The sequence below is a fragment of the Nyctereutes procyonoides genome, unplaced genomic scaffold, assembly GCF_905146905.1.
Source record: "Nyctereutes procyonoides isolate TBG_1078 unplaced genomic scaffold, NYPRO_anot_genome, whole genome shotgun sequence".
In the NCBI taxonomy this organism is placed as follows: Eukaryota; Metazoa; Chordata; class Mammalia; order Carnivora; family Canidae; genus Nyctereutes; species Nyctereutes procyonoides.
Window position 1 is genome coordinate 53997863 of NW_026575125.1, and position 14866 is coordinate 54012728.

At 39.9% G+C, this 14866-nt stretch overlaps 1 protein-coding gene and 1 pseudogene across 1 annotated transcript in view; one reads left to right on the forward strand and one right to left on the reverse strand.

Moving 5' to 3' along the window:
• Positions 1 to 14866, reverse strand: part of ZC3H12B (zinc finger CCCH-type containing 12B) — a 71887-nt gene that overhangs the window by 24263 nt on the left and 32758 nt on the right. The gene's annotated exons all lie outside the window — the stretch shown is intronic.
• LOC129517625 (60S ribosomal protein L18a-like) overlaps positions 5782 to 14866 on the forward strand; it is a 32205-nt pseudogene continuing 23120 nt past the window's right edge.

Genomic DNA, 14866 nt, shown 5'->3' on the forward strand with positions numbered 1-14866 from the left:
CACACCTGAGAATCAGCACAGCAGGCCCCTCCCCAAAAAAACCAGCTGGAAGGACAGGGGAAAAGCAAGTTATTAACCAAACAGCCCTGGAAAGTTCCAGGGGAAGTCGAGAGATTTACAGTATATAGAATCAGAGGACACTCCCCCTTGTTTTTGCTTTCTGTTTGTTCCCCCCCCCCTATTTCTCTCTTTTTCTCCTTTTTCCAGTACAACTTGTTTTTGGCCATTCTGCACTGAGCAAAATGACTAGAAGGAAAAACTCACCACAAAAAAAGAATCAGAAACAGACCTCTCTCCCACAGAGTTACAAAATTTGGATTACAATTCAATGTCAGGAAGCCAATTCAGAAGCACAATTATAAAGCTACTGGTGGCTCTAGAAAAAAAGCATAAAGGAATCAAGAGACTTCATGACTGCAGAACTTAGATCTAATCAGGCAGAAATTAAAAATCAATTAAATGAGATGCAATCCAAACTAGAGGTCCTAACGATGAGGGTTAATGAGGTAGAAGAAGAAGTGACATAGAAGACAGGTTGCTGGCAAAGAGGGTAACTAAGGAAAAAAGAGACAATTAAAAGATCATGAGGATAGGTTAAGGGAAATAAATGACAGCCTCAGAAAGAAAAATCTATGTTTATGTGGGTTCCCAAGGGCGCCGAAAGGGACAGAGGTCCAGAATATATATTTGGACAAATCATAGCTGAAAACTTTCCTAATCTGGGAAGGGAAACAGGCAATCAGATACAGGAGATAGATCCCTCCCTAAAATCAATAAAAACCACTCAACACCTCGACATTTAATAGTGAAACTTGCAAATTCCAAAAGTAAAGATAAGATCCTTAAAGCAGCAAGAGAAAAGAGATCCCTAACCTTTATGGGGGGAAGTATTAGGTTAAGAGCACACCTCTCCAGAGAGAACTGGCAGGCCAGAAAGGGCTGGCAGGATATATTCAGGGTCCTAAATGAGAAGAACATGCAACCAAGAATACTTTATCCAGCAAGGTTCTCATTCAGAATAGAAGGAGAGATAAAGAGCTTCCAAGATAGTCAGGAACGGAAAGAATATGTGACCACCAAACCAGCTCTGCAAGAAATATTAAGGGGACACTGTAAAAGAAAGAATAAGTCCAAGGAAACAATCCACAAAAACAGGGACTGAATAGGAATCATGATGACACTAAATTCATATCTTTCAATAGTAACTCTGAATGTGAATGGGCTTAATGACCCCATCCAAAGGTGCAGGGTTTCAGACTGGATAAAAAGCAAGACCCATCTATTTTCTGTGTATAAGAGACTCCTTTTAGACATAAGGACACCTCCAGCCTGAGAATAAAAGGTTGGAGAACCATTTACCATTCAAATGGTCCTCAAAAGAAACTAGGGGTAGCCATCCTCATATCAGATAAATGAAAGTTTATCCCAAATACTGTAGTAGTAAGAGATGAAGAGGGACACTATATCATACTTAAAGGATCTATCCAACAAGAGGACCTAACAATCATGAATATTTATGCCCCGAATGCGGGAGCTGCCAAGTATATCAATCAATTAATAACCAAAGTTAAGGCATACTTAGATAATAATACATTTATACTTGGTGACTTGAATATAGTGCTTTCTACAATTGACAGATCTTCTAAGCACAACATCTCCAAAGAAACAAGAGCTTTAAATGATACACAGGACTGGGTGGATTTCACAGATATCTACAGAACTTTACATCCAAACGCAACTGCATACACATTCTTCTCAAGTGCACATGGAACTTTCTCCAGAATAGATCAAATGCTGGGTCACAAATCAGGTCGTAACAGATACCAAAATATTGGGATCGTCCCCTGCATATTTTCAGACCATAATGCTTTGAAACTAGAATTAAATCACAAGAAGAAGTTTGGAAGGATTTTAAACACGTGGAGGTTAAGGACCATCCTGCTAAAAGATGAAAGGGTCAACCAGGAAATTAGAACATAATTTAAAAGATTCATGGAAACTAATGAGAATGAAGATACAACCACTCAAAATCTTTGGGATACAGCAAAAACAGTCCTGAGGGGGAAATACATCACAATACAAGCATCCAACCAAAAACTGGAAAGAACTCAAATACAGAAGCTAACCATGCAGCTAAAGGAGCTGGAGAAAAAACAGCAAATAGATCCTACACCCAGCAGAAGAGAATTAAAGATTCAAGCAGAACTCAATGAAATAGAGACCAGAAAAAATGTGGAACAGATCAACAAAACCAGGTGTTGGTTCTTTGAAAGAATTAATAAGATAGATAAACCATTAGCCAGCCTTATTAAAAAGAAGAGAGAAAAGACTCAAATTAATAAAATCATGAGAAAGGAGAGATCACCACCAATACGAAGGAAATACAAACAATTTAAAAAATTTATTATGAGGTCCAGTTTCTTTATTTTGCATGTTGCTGTCCAATTTTTCCAACACCATTTGTTGAAGATACTGTCTTTTTCTCATTGAATATACTTTCCTGCTTTGTCAAAGATTAATTGATCATAAAAGCATGGGTTCACCTTTGGGTTGTCTATTTGTTCCCCTGATCTAGGTGTCTATTTCTGTGTCAGTACCACACTGTTTTGATTATTATAGCTTTGTAGTATACCTTGAAATCTAGAATGCCATATCTCCAGTTTTGTTCTTTTTCAAGATTGTTTTGGCTGTTTGGGGACTTTAGTGGTTCCATACAAATTTTAGGATTATTTTTCTTACTTCTATGAAAAACGTTGTTGGTATTTTTTAAAGAATTTAATTCTTTATTTGAGAGACAGAAAGCATGAGAGAGTGAATTCAAGCAAGGCAGAGGGAATGGAAGAAGAAGATGGGCAGAGGGAGTGGAAGAAGCAGAATCCCTGCTGAACAGGGAACCTGACTTGGAGCTTGATCCCAGAACCCTGAGATATGACCTGGGCAAAAGGCAGACACTTAACCAACTGAGTCACCCAGGGACCTCTCTTGTTGGTATTTTGATAGGGATTTCATTGAATCTATAGATTGCTTTGGGTAGTATGGACATTTAATAATAATTCTTCCAATTTGTGAAAAAACAAACATTATGAACAGCTATACACCAATAAATTACGCAATCTCAAAGAAATGGATGCATTTCTGGAAAACCACAAACTACCAAAACTGGAACAGGAAGAAATAGAAAACCTGAACAGGCCAATATCCATGGAGGAAATTGAAGCAGGCATCAAAAACCTCCCAAGACACAAAAGTCCAGGGCCAGATGGCTTCCCAGGGGGATGCTATCAGATGTTTAAAGAAGAGGCCATACCTATTCTACTAAAACTGTTCGGAAAGATAGAAAGAGATGGAGTACTTCCAAACTCATTCTATGAGGCCAGCATCACCTTGATTCCAAAACCAAAGACCCCACCAAAAAAGGAGAATTATAGACCAATATCCCTGATGCACACAGATGCAAAAATTCTCAACAAGATACTAGCCAATAGGATTCGACAATACATCAAAAAGATTATTCACCATAACCAAGTGAGATTTATCCCCAGAATGCAAGGCTGGATCAACACTCATAAAGCAATCAGCGTGATTGATTACATCAGCAAGAGAAAAAACAAGAACGATAGGATCCTCTTAATAGATGCAGAGAAAGCATTTGACAAAATACAGCATCCATTCCTGATCAACACTCTTCATAGTATAGGGATAGAGAGAACATTCCTCAGCATCTTAAAAGTCATCTACGAAAAGTCCACAGCAAATATCATTCTCAATGGGGAAACACTGGGAGCCTTTTCATTAAGATCAGGAACAAGACAGGGATGTCCACTCTCACCACTGCTATTCAACACAGTACTAGAAGTCTTAGCCTCAGCAATCAGACAACAAAAAGACATTAAAGGCTTTCGAATTGGCAAAGAAGTCAAACTCTCCCTCTTTGCAGATGACATGATACTGTACATAGAAAACCCAAAAGTCTCCTCCCCAGTATTGCTAGAACTTATACAGCAATTTGTCAGTGTGGCAGGATACAAAATTAATGCCCAGAAATCAGTGGCATTTCTATCCACTAACAATGAGACTGAAGAAAGAGAACGTAAGGAGTCAATCCCATTTACAATTGCATCCAAAAGCATAAGATACCTAGGAAAAAAACCTCACCAAAGAGGTAAAGGATCTATACCCTAAAAACTAAAGAACACTTCTGAAATTGAGGACGACACAAAGACATGGAAAATATTCCATGCTCATGGATTGGAAGAATTAATATTGTGAAAATGTCAATGCTACCTAGGGCAATTTACACATTAAATACAATCTCTATCCAAATACCATGGACTTTCTTCAGAGAGTTGGAACAAATTATTTTAAGATTTGTGTGGAATCAGAAAAGACCCTGAATAGCCAGGGGAATATTAAAAAAGAAAAGCATAGCTGGAGGCATCACAATGCCAGATTTCAGGTTGTACTACAAAGCTGTGGTCATCAAGACAGTGTGGTAGTGGCACAAAAACAGACACATAGATAAACGGAACAGAATAGAGAACCCAGAAGTGTACCCTCAACTTTATGGTCAACTAATATTTGACAAAGCAGGAAAGACTATCCACTGGAAAAAAGACAGTCTCTTCAATAATGGTGCTGGGAAAATTGGACATCCACATGCAGAAGAATGAAAGTAGACCATTCCCTTTCACCATACACAAAGATAAACTCAAAATGGATGAAAGATCTAAATGTGAGACAAGATTCCATCAAAATCCTAGAGGAGAACACAGGCAACACCCTTTTTGAACTCAGCCACAGTAACTTCTTGCAAGATACATCCATGAAGGCAAGAGAAACAAAAGCAAAAATGAATTATTGGGACTCCATTAAGATAAGAAGCTTTTGCACAGCAAAAGAAACAGTCAACAAAACTAAAGACAACTTACAGAATGGGAGAAGATATTTGCAAGTGACCTTCAGATAAAGGGCTGAAGGGCTAAAGGGCTATAAACAACTTATTAAATTCAACAGCAAAGAAACAAACAATCCAATCCTGAAATGGACAAAAGACATGAACAGAAATCTCACAGAGGAAGACATAGACATGGCCAACAAGCACATGACAAAATGCTCTGCATCACTTGCCATCAGGGAAATACAAATCAAAACCACAATGAGATACCACCTCACACCAGTGAGAATGGGGAAAATTAACAAGGCAGGAAACAACAAATGTTGGAGAGGATGTGAAGAAAGGGGAACGGTCTTGCACTGTTGATGGGAATGTGAACTGGTACAGCCACTCTGCAATACTGTGTGGAGGTTCCTCAAAGAGTGAAAAATAGAACTACCTTATGACCTGGCAATTTCAGTCCTGAGAATTTAACCCAAACATACAGATGCAGTGAAAATTGAGACACCTGTTCCCCAATGTTTATAGCAGTAATGTCCGTAATAGCCAAACTGTGGAAGGAACCTCTGTGTCCATCGAAAGATGAATGGAGAAAGAAGATTTCGTATGTATGTATACCTTGGAATATTACTCAGTCATTAGAAAGGCTGAGTACGATATATATATATATATATATATATATATATATATATAAAAGGAATCCTGGGCTCATAGCCAAAATGACCCCTAGCCTTCCCAATCAGGTTGCAATGGGAGTAAAATGCCTTAGAACACTCCAGGCTCACATCTCTTTAGCTTAATGAGGTTGATAGGTTACTCTTGGTACAAAGTGCTCTGGAACCTCCTGAGTGATGTCCATCCATTTCAGATTAAGCCTCCTTGTCACGATGCCCTCTGTGTGGAAAGCCCCAGGAATACCCCAGCCCATACTTGTATTAGTTTCATCCACTCCACCAGGGTACCTGCTTCTCAGAGCACCCTGGAATACTCCTGTCCACATGGCTTTTGATCCAGTTGCCTGGGTAGGGCGCCCACTGCACTAAGCACCTTGGGACACCCCAGCTTACACTCAATTTAGCTTTGCTGGTCCTGCCAGTTCACCTTCAGTGTGGGGAGCCCTAGAACAATCTGATTTACAATCACTTCAGCTTCAACTGTCCTGCCAGGGCACATTTTGTATGGGACACTCCAGGGACTACAGTGGCCTGAACCCACTTTAGGGTTGGCTGTCCTGCCAGGGTCCCCTCTATATGGAGTACCCAAGGAGCTTCTGGCCTGTACCTTGCCTCAGCTCCAGCCACCCCTTCATCACACCCTCTATGCAGAGGGTTCCAGGACACTCCAGATTTTATCCACTTCAGCTTCAGCTATCCTGTCAATATGCCTTTTGTGCAAAGAGCTCCAGGTCCTCCCAGCTCGCACCCACTTTACTTTCAGCTATCCTGTCAGGACATCCTCTGTGCAGAGAGCTAGCTACTCCACCAGTTCACGCTGTGCTCAGACCACTCTGGGAAACCCCAGCTTGCAATTTAAGCTTCAGCTGTCCTCAAGTTCGCATTCATCACAGAAAGCCCAAGTATCTCCCGACCTACACCTACTTCCATTTTAGCTGTACTGCCTGGGTACTTGCTGCACAGAGAGTCATGGATCCTTCCAGCTCACAACTCAGGTCAGCTCCATGAGCCCCCCAGGATACCATCTATGGGGAGAGCTCTCGTTCACACCCTGGTTTACATTTATATTATCCTTAACTATCCTGCCAGGATGCCCAATGTATGAAGAGCCCAGGGACTGCCCTGATGCACCCACTGCACCCACTTAATCTTTAGCTGTCCTTCCAAGGTACCCATAATGTGGAGAGCCCAAGAACATCCAACCCATACCAGCCACAGCTTCAGATAACCAGCCAAAGACACTAAGCACACATATACTACACAGGAGGCAACCATACACAAGAAGATTCTTTCATGTTCTGCCTACCCATAAAAACCAACACAGAAAGCCAAGCAAAATGGGGGGAAAGATTAATATGCTTCTGAATAAAAATAAGATAAAACCTCAGCAAAAGACTAAATGAAATGGAGATAAGCAATATACTTGTTAAGGAATTTAAAGTAATGATTGCAAAGATTCTCCGCAGCCTAGAAAGAAGAGTGGAAGCGCTCAGTGAGACTTTCAATAAAGACATGGAAAATATAAAAAGGAACCAATCAGAGTTGAAGAATACAATGATTAAAATAAAAAAAAACACAGAGAAAATCAACAGTAAGTTAGTGGATGCAGAACAAATCAGAGACCTGGAAAATAGGGAAATGGAAAACACCCAAGCTGAACAGTGCTAAGAGGAAAAAAAATCACCAAGAATACTGGATCTGGCAAGATTATCATTCAGATTTCAAGGAGAGATGAAGAATTCCTGGACAAACACAAGTTTATTATCACTAAACCACCCTCACAATAAATATTAAAGGAACTTTTTAGGTGGAAAATAAATGACCATAATTAGACTCAAGAAAATTATGAATAAAAAGATGTATATACATAAAGCATATGCATAAAAATGGAGGAGGGAGTCAAACATAAGAAAAAAAGTGTGTTTTTTTGGAATGTGCTTGAACTGAAATGACCATCAAGTTAATATAGACTACTATATACTTGAGATGTTATATATGAACTTCATGGTAACTACAAATCCAAAACTTATAATAGATACACAAAAAGTAAAGAGAAAGACAGCCAAACATAATACTACAGAAATTTACCACACAGAAAGAGAGTAGGAGAAAAAGAAAGGAACAGAGGAGTGGCTGCACCAGTTCACATTCCCACCAACAGTGCAGGAGGGTTCCCCTTTCTCCACATCCTCTCCAACATTTGTGGTTTCCTGCTTTGTTAATTTTCCGCATTCTCACCGGTGTGAGGTGTGTGGAGGTTCCTCAAAGAGTTAAAAATAGATCTGCCCTATGACCCAGCATTTGCACTGCTGGGGATTTACCCCAAAGATACAGATGCAATGAAACACCGGGACACCTGCACCCCGATGTTTATAGTAGCAATGTCTACAATAGCCAAACTGTGGAAGGAGCCTCGGTGTCCATCGAAAGATGAATGGATAAAGAAGATGTGGTATATGTATACAATGGAATATTACTCAGCCATTAAAAACAACAAATACCCACCATTTGCTTCGACATGGATGGAACTGGAGGGGATTATGCTGAGTGAAATAAGTCAATCGGAGAAGGACAAACATTATATAGTCTAATTCATTTGGGGAATATAAAAAACAGTGACAGGGAATAAAGGGGAAAGGAGAAAAAATGAGTGGGAAATATCAGAAAGGGAGACAGAACATGAAAGACTCCTAACTCTGGGAAACGAACTAGGGGTGGTGGAAGGGGAGGTGGGCGGGGGGTGGGGGCGACTGGGTGACGGGCACTGAGGTGGGTAACTTGACGGGATGAGCACTGGGTGTTATTCTATATGTTGGCAAATTGAACACCAATAAAAAATAAATTTATATTTAAAAAAACAAAAGGAAAGGAACAGCAAAGAATTACAAAAACAACCAGAAAACAAATAAAATGGCAATAAGTATATACATATCTATAATTATGTTAAATGTAAATAGTATAAATACTCCAATCAAAAGACATAGGCTGGCAAGAGGTATCACCTGCTAGACTCCAGAGACCTGGCCTTTAATGCTCACCTGCTTGTACTTACTAACCTTTGTCTTTCATTTTCCTCTAAGTTCTTCTTTCTGGCTTTTCTCTTGACTCAGGCAAATCAAACCGGAAACCACCCCCCAGGTGATGGCAACAGGCCTCCCACAAGCTCAGACCACCCTTTGAGCTAAACCTGACTCTTTCCTGTGCATATGGACCATGAGTGACCTCTGGAATGACTTACAATTACCTTCACCTTATTACAATACTAAAATCTCCACCTAAGGAGGAACCTGAGCCTCATTTACATAAAATACAATATGTGTATGTTTTCTTAAGGCACATCCATGCCTCATGCCCATAGCTACATAGGATGACAAGGTTTTCCTATCTAAATATACATGCTAACTCTAAGGACACCTTAGAGTCCTAAGTCACTAAGTGAGCCAAGTGTTGGACTCTTGATTTCTGCTCAGGTCATTTCAGGGTCTTGGTTGTGGAGTCTGCTTAAGATTGTTTCTCTTCCTCTTCCTCTGCCCCCTCCCCACCACTCGTGTGCTCTCTACCTAAATGTGTGTATATATTTATATATACACAAACATATGCTAACCAGAAATAAAGGGAACTCATTCACTCTCTCTCAGGGAGTCACAGCTTGAAAGGTGTTCCCCATGATCTTATTTGCTTTCTTTGTGGGACAACCCAACCTGGTCCAGTTTCTGACTCATAAAAGAGCAGTTTCATGTTGGTTCAGCTACAGAGGGGTAGAGAAGATGAGAGTGGAAGAGGAGGACCCCAGGCTCATCTCATCCTATGAACACAACTAAGTAACTATCAAATCATCCTATGGGGCACCTGGGTGGCTCAGTCATTTAAGCATCTGTCTTCATCTCAGATCATGATTCTATGGTCTTGGGATGGAGCCCAATGTCCTGCTCCTTGTTCAGTGAGGAGTCTACTTTTCCCTCTCCCTTGGCTTCTCCCCTTCTGTTTCCCCCTCACCCTTCTCATGCTCTTTCACTCACTCTCTCAAATAAATAAATAAAATCTGTAAAAAAAAAAAAGTCACCCTATATACCCCCAGAAATCAACCTGAACACTGACAGAGCAAACTCTACAACTAAAAGCAGAGAAGAGGCCACATTGAAGGTAGGAAGTATGTAGAGGGTAAAGTGAAGAAACAGATCATGGGTGCTGCAGAAGGGAGGGAGCAGTCATTGCAGAGAAGGGCAAAAGAGAGTAAAGCACACAGGGAAATACACAAGGAGAACATTTCCCCAAAGCCATCTGCTGGGAAAATAAGAGGGGCTGATTTTCATGAATTCTTGCAACCAGTGGAACTTAAAACCTGGAGTTTTAAAAGGCCAGTGGGTTTGGCTAGGATAGAGCTCTGAGGGCACTGTGGTGCTCCTAGAAAGAAGGCAAGCAAGCAACCCAGGGATAGATAGCATGGAAACAACAATCTGAAGAATGCTTGGGGCACACAGGGCGGAGATTGTTTACTCATCTTGGAACACAGTCCCTGAGAGGAAGCAGTCAAGGAGAGGCCTCTTTCAGGAAAAAGGAGTTGGCCAGCACCATTTCCCTCTCCTACCCCTCAGCATAAACACAGAGCCATGTAGGGGAAGCAGCACAGGGCCAACATTGGCTGCCTAACTTTAGACCAAGCCTCACCCCCTGTGGTCTGGAGGGACTACTGTTCTTAGTCAAAATTCCTTCAGTCTCAGCTTGGCAGGCCCCTCCTTCAGAAGACTAACACAAACTCCTGCCCACACCACATCTCTAAAGACTTTTTAAAGGGTCAGTAGGATTGGCTAGGAGAGAACCTGGAGGGCATTGCACTCCTCCTGGTGAAAAGACAAACAAAAAACCTGGACGCAAGTGATCTGAAAAACCTGGGACACACAGTAGAGAGATTATTCATTCTTCTCAGAGTGCTTCCCTGAGAGGCAGCATTCACAGAGATGCCTCTCCACAGACAAAAGAGCTGGCTTGTGCCATTTCTCACATCTCAACCCTCACCATAAATACAGAGCCACCTGTGGGAAGCAGTGAAACACCAACACAAACTGCTTAACTTGCTTACTTCAATCAAGTTCCATGCCCTGTGCTCTGGGGAAACTACCCTTCTCAGTCAAGCTTGCCTCAGTCTCAGCACATCAGACCCCTTTCTCAGAAGACCACCAGAAACCCCTGACCACACCATATCTCTTGACTATAGAGTTCTGCAGGGCTTCAGGTCTAGGGAAAGTAGTATCAGTTCTCATTAAACAAGCAGACTATGGGATCCCTGGGTGGCGCAGCGGTTTGGCGCCTGCCTTTGGCCCAGGGCACGATCCTGGAAACCCGGGATCGAATCCCACGTCGGGCCCCCGGTGCATGGAGCCTGCTTCTCCCTCTGCCTGTGTCTCTGCCTCTCTCTCTCTCTCTCTGTGACTATCATAAATAAATAAAAGTTAAAAAAAATTAAAAAAAAAAAAACAAGCAGACTAGAACATACCTAGTTAAAACTCACCACTTTCTGGCCAAAGACAAAATACTACTCACTGCAGGCAAGGAAAGTCTCTGAAGACTACTGGCTTGAGGATAGAACAGCCAAAACACAAGAGCAGAGCAAATGCAGCACACACCAGAGACACTCCCTGAAGTGCCAGGTCCTGGGCACTATATAACCTCTTCTTCATAAAGCCATTACTCAGGAGCAGAAAGCATAATTGGTTTTTCTATCACACAGAAGAAGGGAGAGACTTAGACAAAATGCCAAGAGGGAAGAATTCATCCCAAATTAAAAAAAACAAGATAAGGCCACAACCAGAAATCTAAGTGCAATGGATTATAATGAAAATGGATGATGCCTGATACCACATTAATAAAAGAAAGGATAAGAACCATAATATCATTTAAATAGATACAGAAAAAGCATTTTACAAAATACAACATCCATTCATGATAAAAGCCTTCAACAAAGTAGATTTAGAGGACACATGCTTAAACATAATAAAACCCATCTATAAAAAACCCATAGCTAATATCATCCTTAATGGGAAAAAACCTGTGAGCTATTCCTCTATGGTCAGGAACAAGACAGGGATGTCAACTCTCACCATCGTTATTTAATATATTACTGAAAGTCCGAGCCACAGCAATCAGACAATAAAAAGAAATAAAGACATCCAAATCAGCAAGGAAGAGTAAAACTTTGACTGTTTGCAGATGATGTGATACTCTACATGGAGAACTTGAATCTACCTAAAACTTACTAGAAATGATACACAAATTCGGTAAAGATATAGGATACAAGTCAACATGCAAAATTTTTTGTATTTATTTTTTAAAAAAATATGTTGCATTTCTATACATCAGTAATAAAGCAGGAGAAAGAGAAATAAAGAAAACAATGCCATTTTCAATTACACCACCAACAAGAACATACCTAGGACTGAACCTAACCAAAAAGGGGAAAGACTTGTATTCTGAACACTATAGAACATTGATGAAAGAAATTGAAGAAAATACAAAGAAATGGAAAGACATTCCATGCTCATCAATCAAAAGAACAAACATTGTTAAAATCTCTATACTACCCAAAGCAATCTACACATTTAATAAAATCTCTATCAAAATACCAACAGCATTTTTCACAGAGCTAGAACAAACATAAAATGTGTATGAAACCACAAAAGGCCCTGAAAAAAAACAAAGCAAACTTGAAAAAAAATAAAGCAAAGCTGGAGACATCACAATTCCAGATTTCAAGTTGTATTACAAAGCAGTAGTGATCAAAATGGTACTGGTACTGGCACAAAAAGTGATACAGATCGATAGAACAGAATAGAAAACCCAGAAAGGAACTCACAAATATATGGTCAATTAATCTTCAACAAAGCAGGAAAGAATATTCAATAGGAAAAAGATAAGTCTCTTCAACAAATGGTGTTGGGAATACTAGACATCAAAATGGACAATAATAAAACTGGACACTTTCTTACACCTTCTTAAATTCAAAATGGATGAAAGACTTAAATATGAGGCAGGAAACCATTAAAAACATACAGAATACAGGCAATAATCTCTTTGACATAGGTCCTAGCAACTTCTTATTAGATATGTCTCCTGAGGCAAGGAAAACACAAGCCAGAATAAACTATTGGGATTGCATCAAAATAAAAGCTTCTGCCTAGCAAAGGAAAAAATCAACAAAAGTAAAAGGCAAGCTATGGAAAGGGAGAAGTTATTTGTAACTCACATATCTGATGAAGGGTTAGTATCCAGAATTTATAAAGAACATTTATAAAAAAGGATTATCCAATTAAAAATGGGCAGGGGGCATGAAAGGACATTTTTCCAAAGAAGACCTACAGATTGTCACCAGGCACTTGAAAAAATGCTCAACATAATTGATCATCAGGGAAATACAAATAAAAACTACAATGAGATACCACCTCACACTTGTCAGAATGGCTAAAGTTAACAATAGAAGAAAAAACAGGTGTTGGCAATGATGTAAAAAAAGGGAAACTTTCTTGCATTTTTGGTGGGAATGCAAAGTGGTGCAGCCACTCTGGAAAACAGTATGGCATTTCCTCAAAAAGTCAAAAATAGAATTGCCCTACAACACTACTAGATCTTTACCCCAAGAATACAAAAATACTAATTCTTTCTTTTTTAAAGATTGTTATTTATTCATGAAAGCCATACAGAGAGAGGCAGAGACTGAGGCAGAGGGAGAAGCAGGCTCCCCACAGGGAGCCCAATGCAGAATCAGGGATCACGCCCTGAGTCAAAGGCAGACACTCAACTGCTCAACCGCTGAGCCACCCAGGCATCCTGCCACAGCCAGTTCTTGGCAAAGTTCCCTGTTCTATCTATACATTATTTAGGAGGCATCATGACATTATAAATAATATTTTTCTATTAAAAATATTTATAAATAATTACTATTTTTCTGAAACTCACTGGCATCTTTGCAGAGAGATATGATGGTAGATCTGGGATGAACTGGCTGAAAAACATGAGAAGATAGAATTTACGCTATATCTGTTTTAAAAAGGAAAGCAACCAGGAGGAATTAGTGGGCCATAATCAAATGAGACTGTATTCTTGTAACCATTAAATAAAATAGCTATGGGTTTGAGGGACAAATTATTAAACATTTATTAGTTTCAGTTTAGTGACAGGGACTATAAGGGAAAGGAGGGGAATTGAGTGGGAAAAATTAGAGAAGGAGACAAACCATGAGAGACTCCTAACTCTGGGAAACAAACAAAGGGTTGTGGATGGGGAGGTGAGTGGGAGAATGGGGTAACTGGGTGATGGGAAATGAGGAGGGCACTTGATGGGATGAGCACTGGGTGTTATACTCTATGTTGGCAAATTGAATTTAAATTTAAAAAATATGTAAAAAATAAATAAATAAAATGAGGTTAAAATATATTCTTTTATAGCTTTTCTTTCATTCTTTTAGCTTTTCTCTGAGGAATACGAGAGAATATACATATATATATATTAAGTGCTTAGTATATTGGAAATTATTACATACATTTGCTATATCTCTATTTTAGCCAAAGAGATTTTTTCTTTTCTCTTTAAATATTACAAAATTGGTTGTATGTTAATACAGATCTTCTGTACATTCTTTGAGTGTATGATGTGGTATTTGTAAATGTGAGCTAGTGTCTAGGAGTATGTCTACAGATGATACAGAGTTTTAAGTCATAAAGCCAGAGTTGTGTATTTTAAAAAGAAAAAAAGAGGGAGTAGAGGCAAGATGTCAGAAGAGTAGGTGTCCCTGTTTTATCTGGTCCACTTAATTTACCTAGATAACTATCAAATCATCCTGAACACCTATGAATTCAACCTGAGATGTAAGAAAAAAATGGCTGGAACTCTACAAATAAAAAAGTGACCACGTTTTGCAAAGTTGGTTTGCAGAGAAGAGAAACGGGAAGATAAACAGTGAGGGGAGGGAGTCTGCATAAACCAGCTACCAGAAAGTAATATAGACTGGGAACTCAAAATTGAGACGTTTAGAAATCTGCTCCGTGCGAGACTTCTCTGACTGAAAGGTGCTTAGTGCTCAAGTGGGGGAGAATCGAGAGTTGGACAGTTGGGGTCTCAATATTCCTGGAGGCTCAGAGAGAACAGGGGTGCCTGAGCTGGTAGAATTTCCAAGCATTGGAGTGGGGAATCAGATTTAGATCAGTGAGCTCAGAGGGGGTTCTCAATTCATTTGCCCACGAACTGTAGCCCAATCAGGTGACTGTTCCCTCTGCCAGTCCCTGCAAAGGAATGGAATGCAGCAACA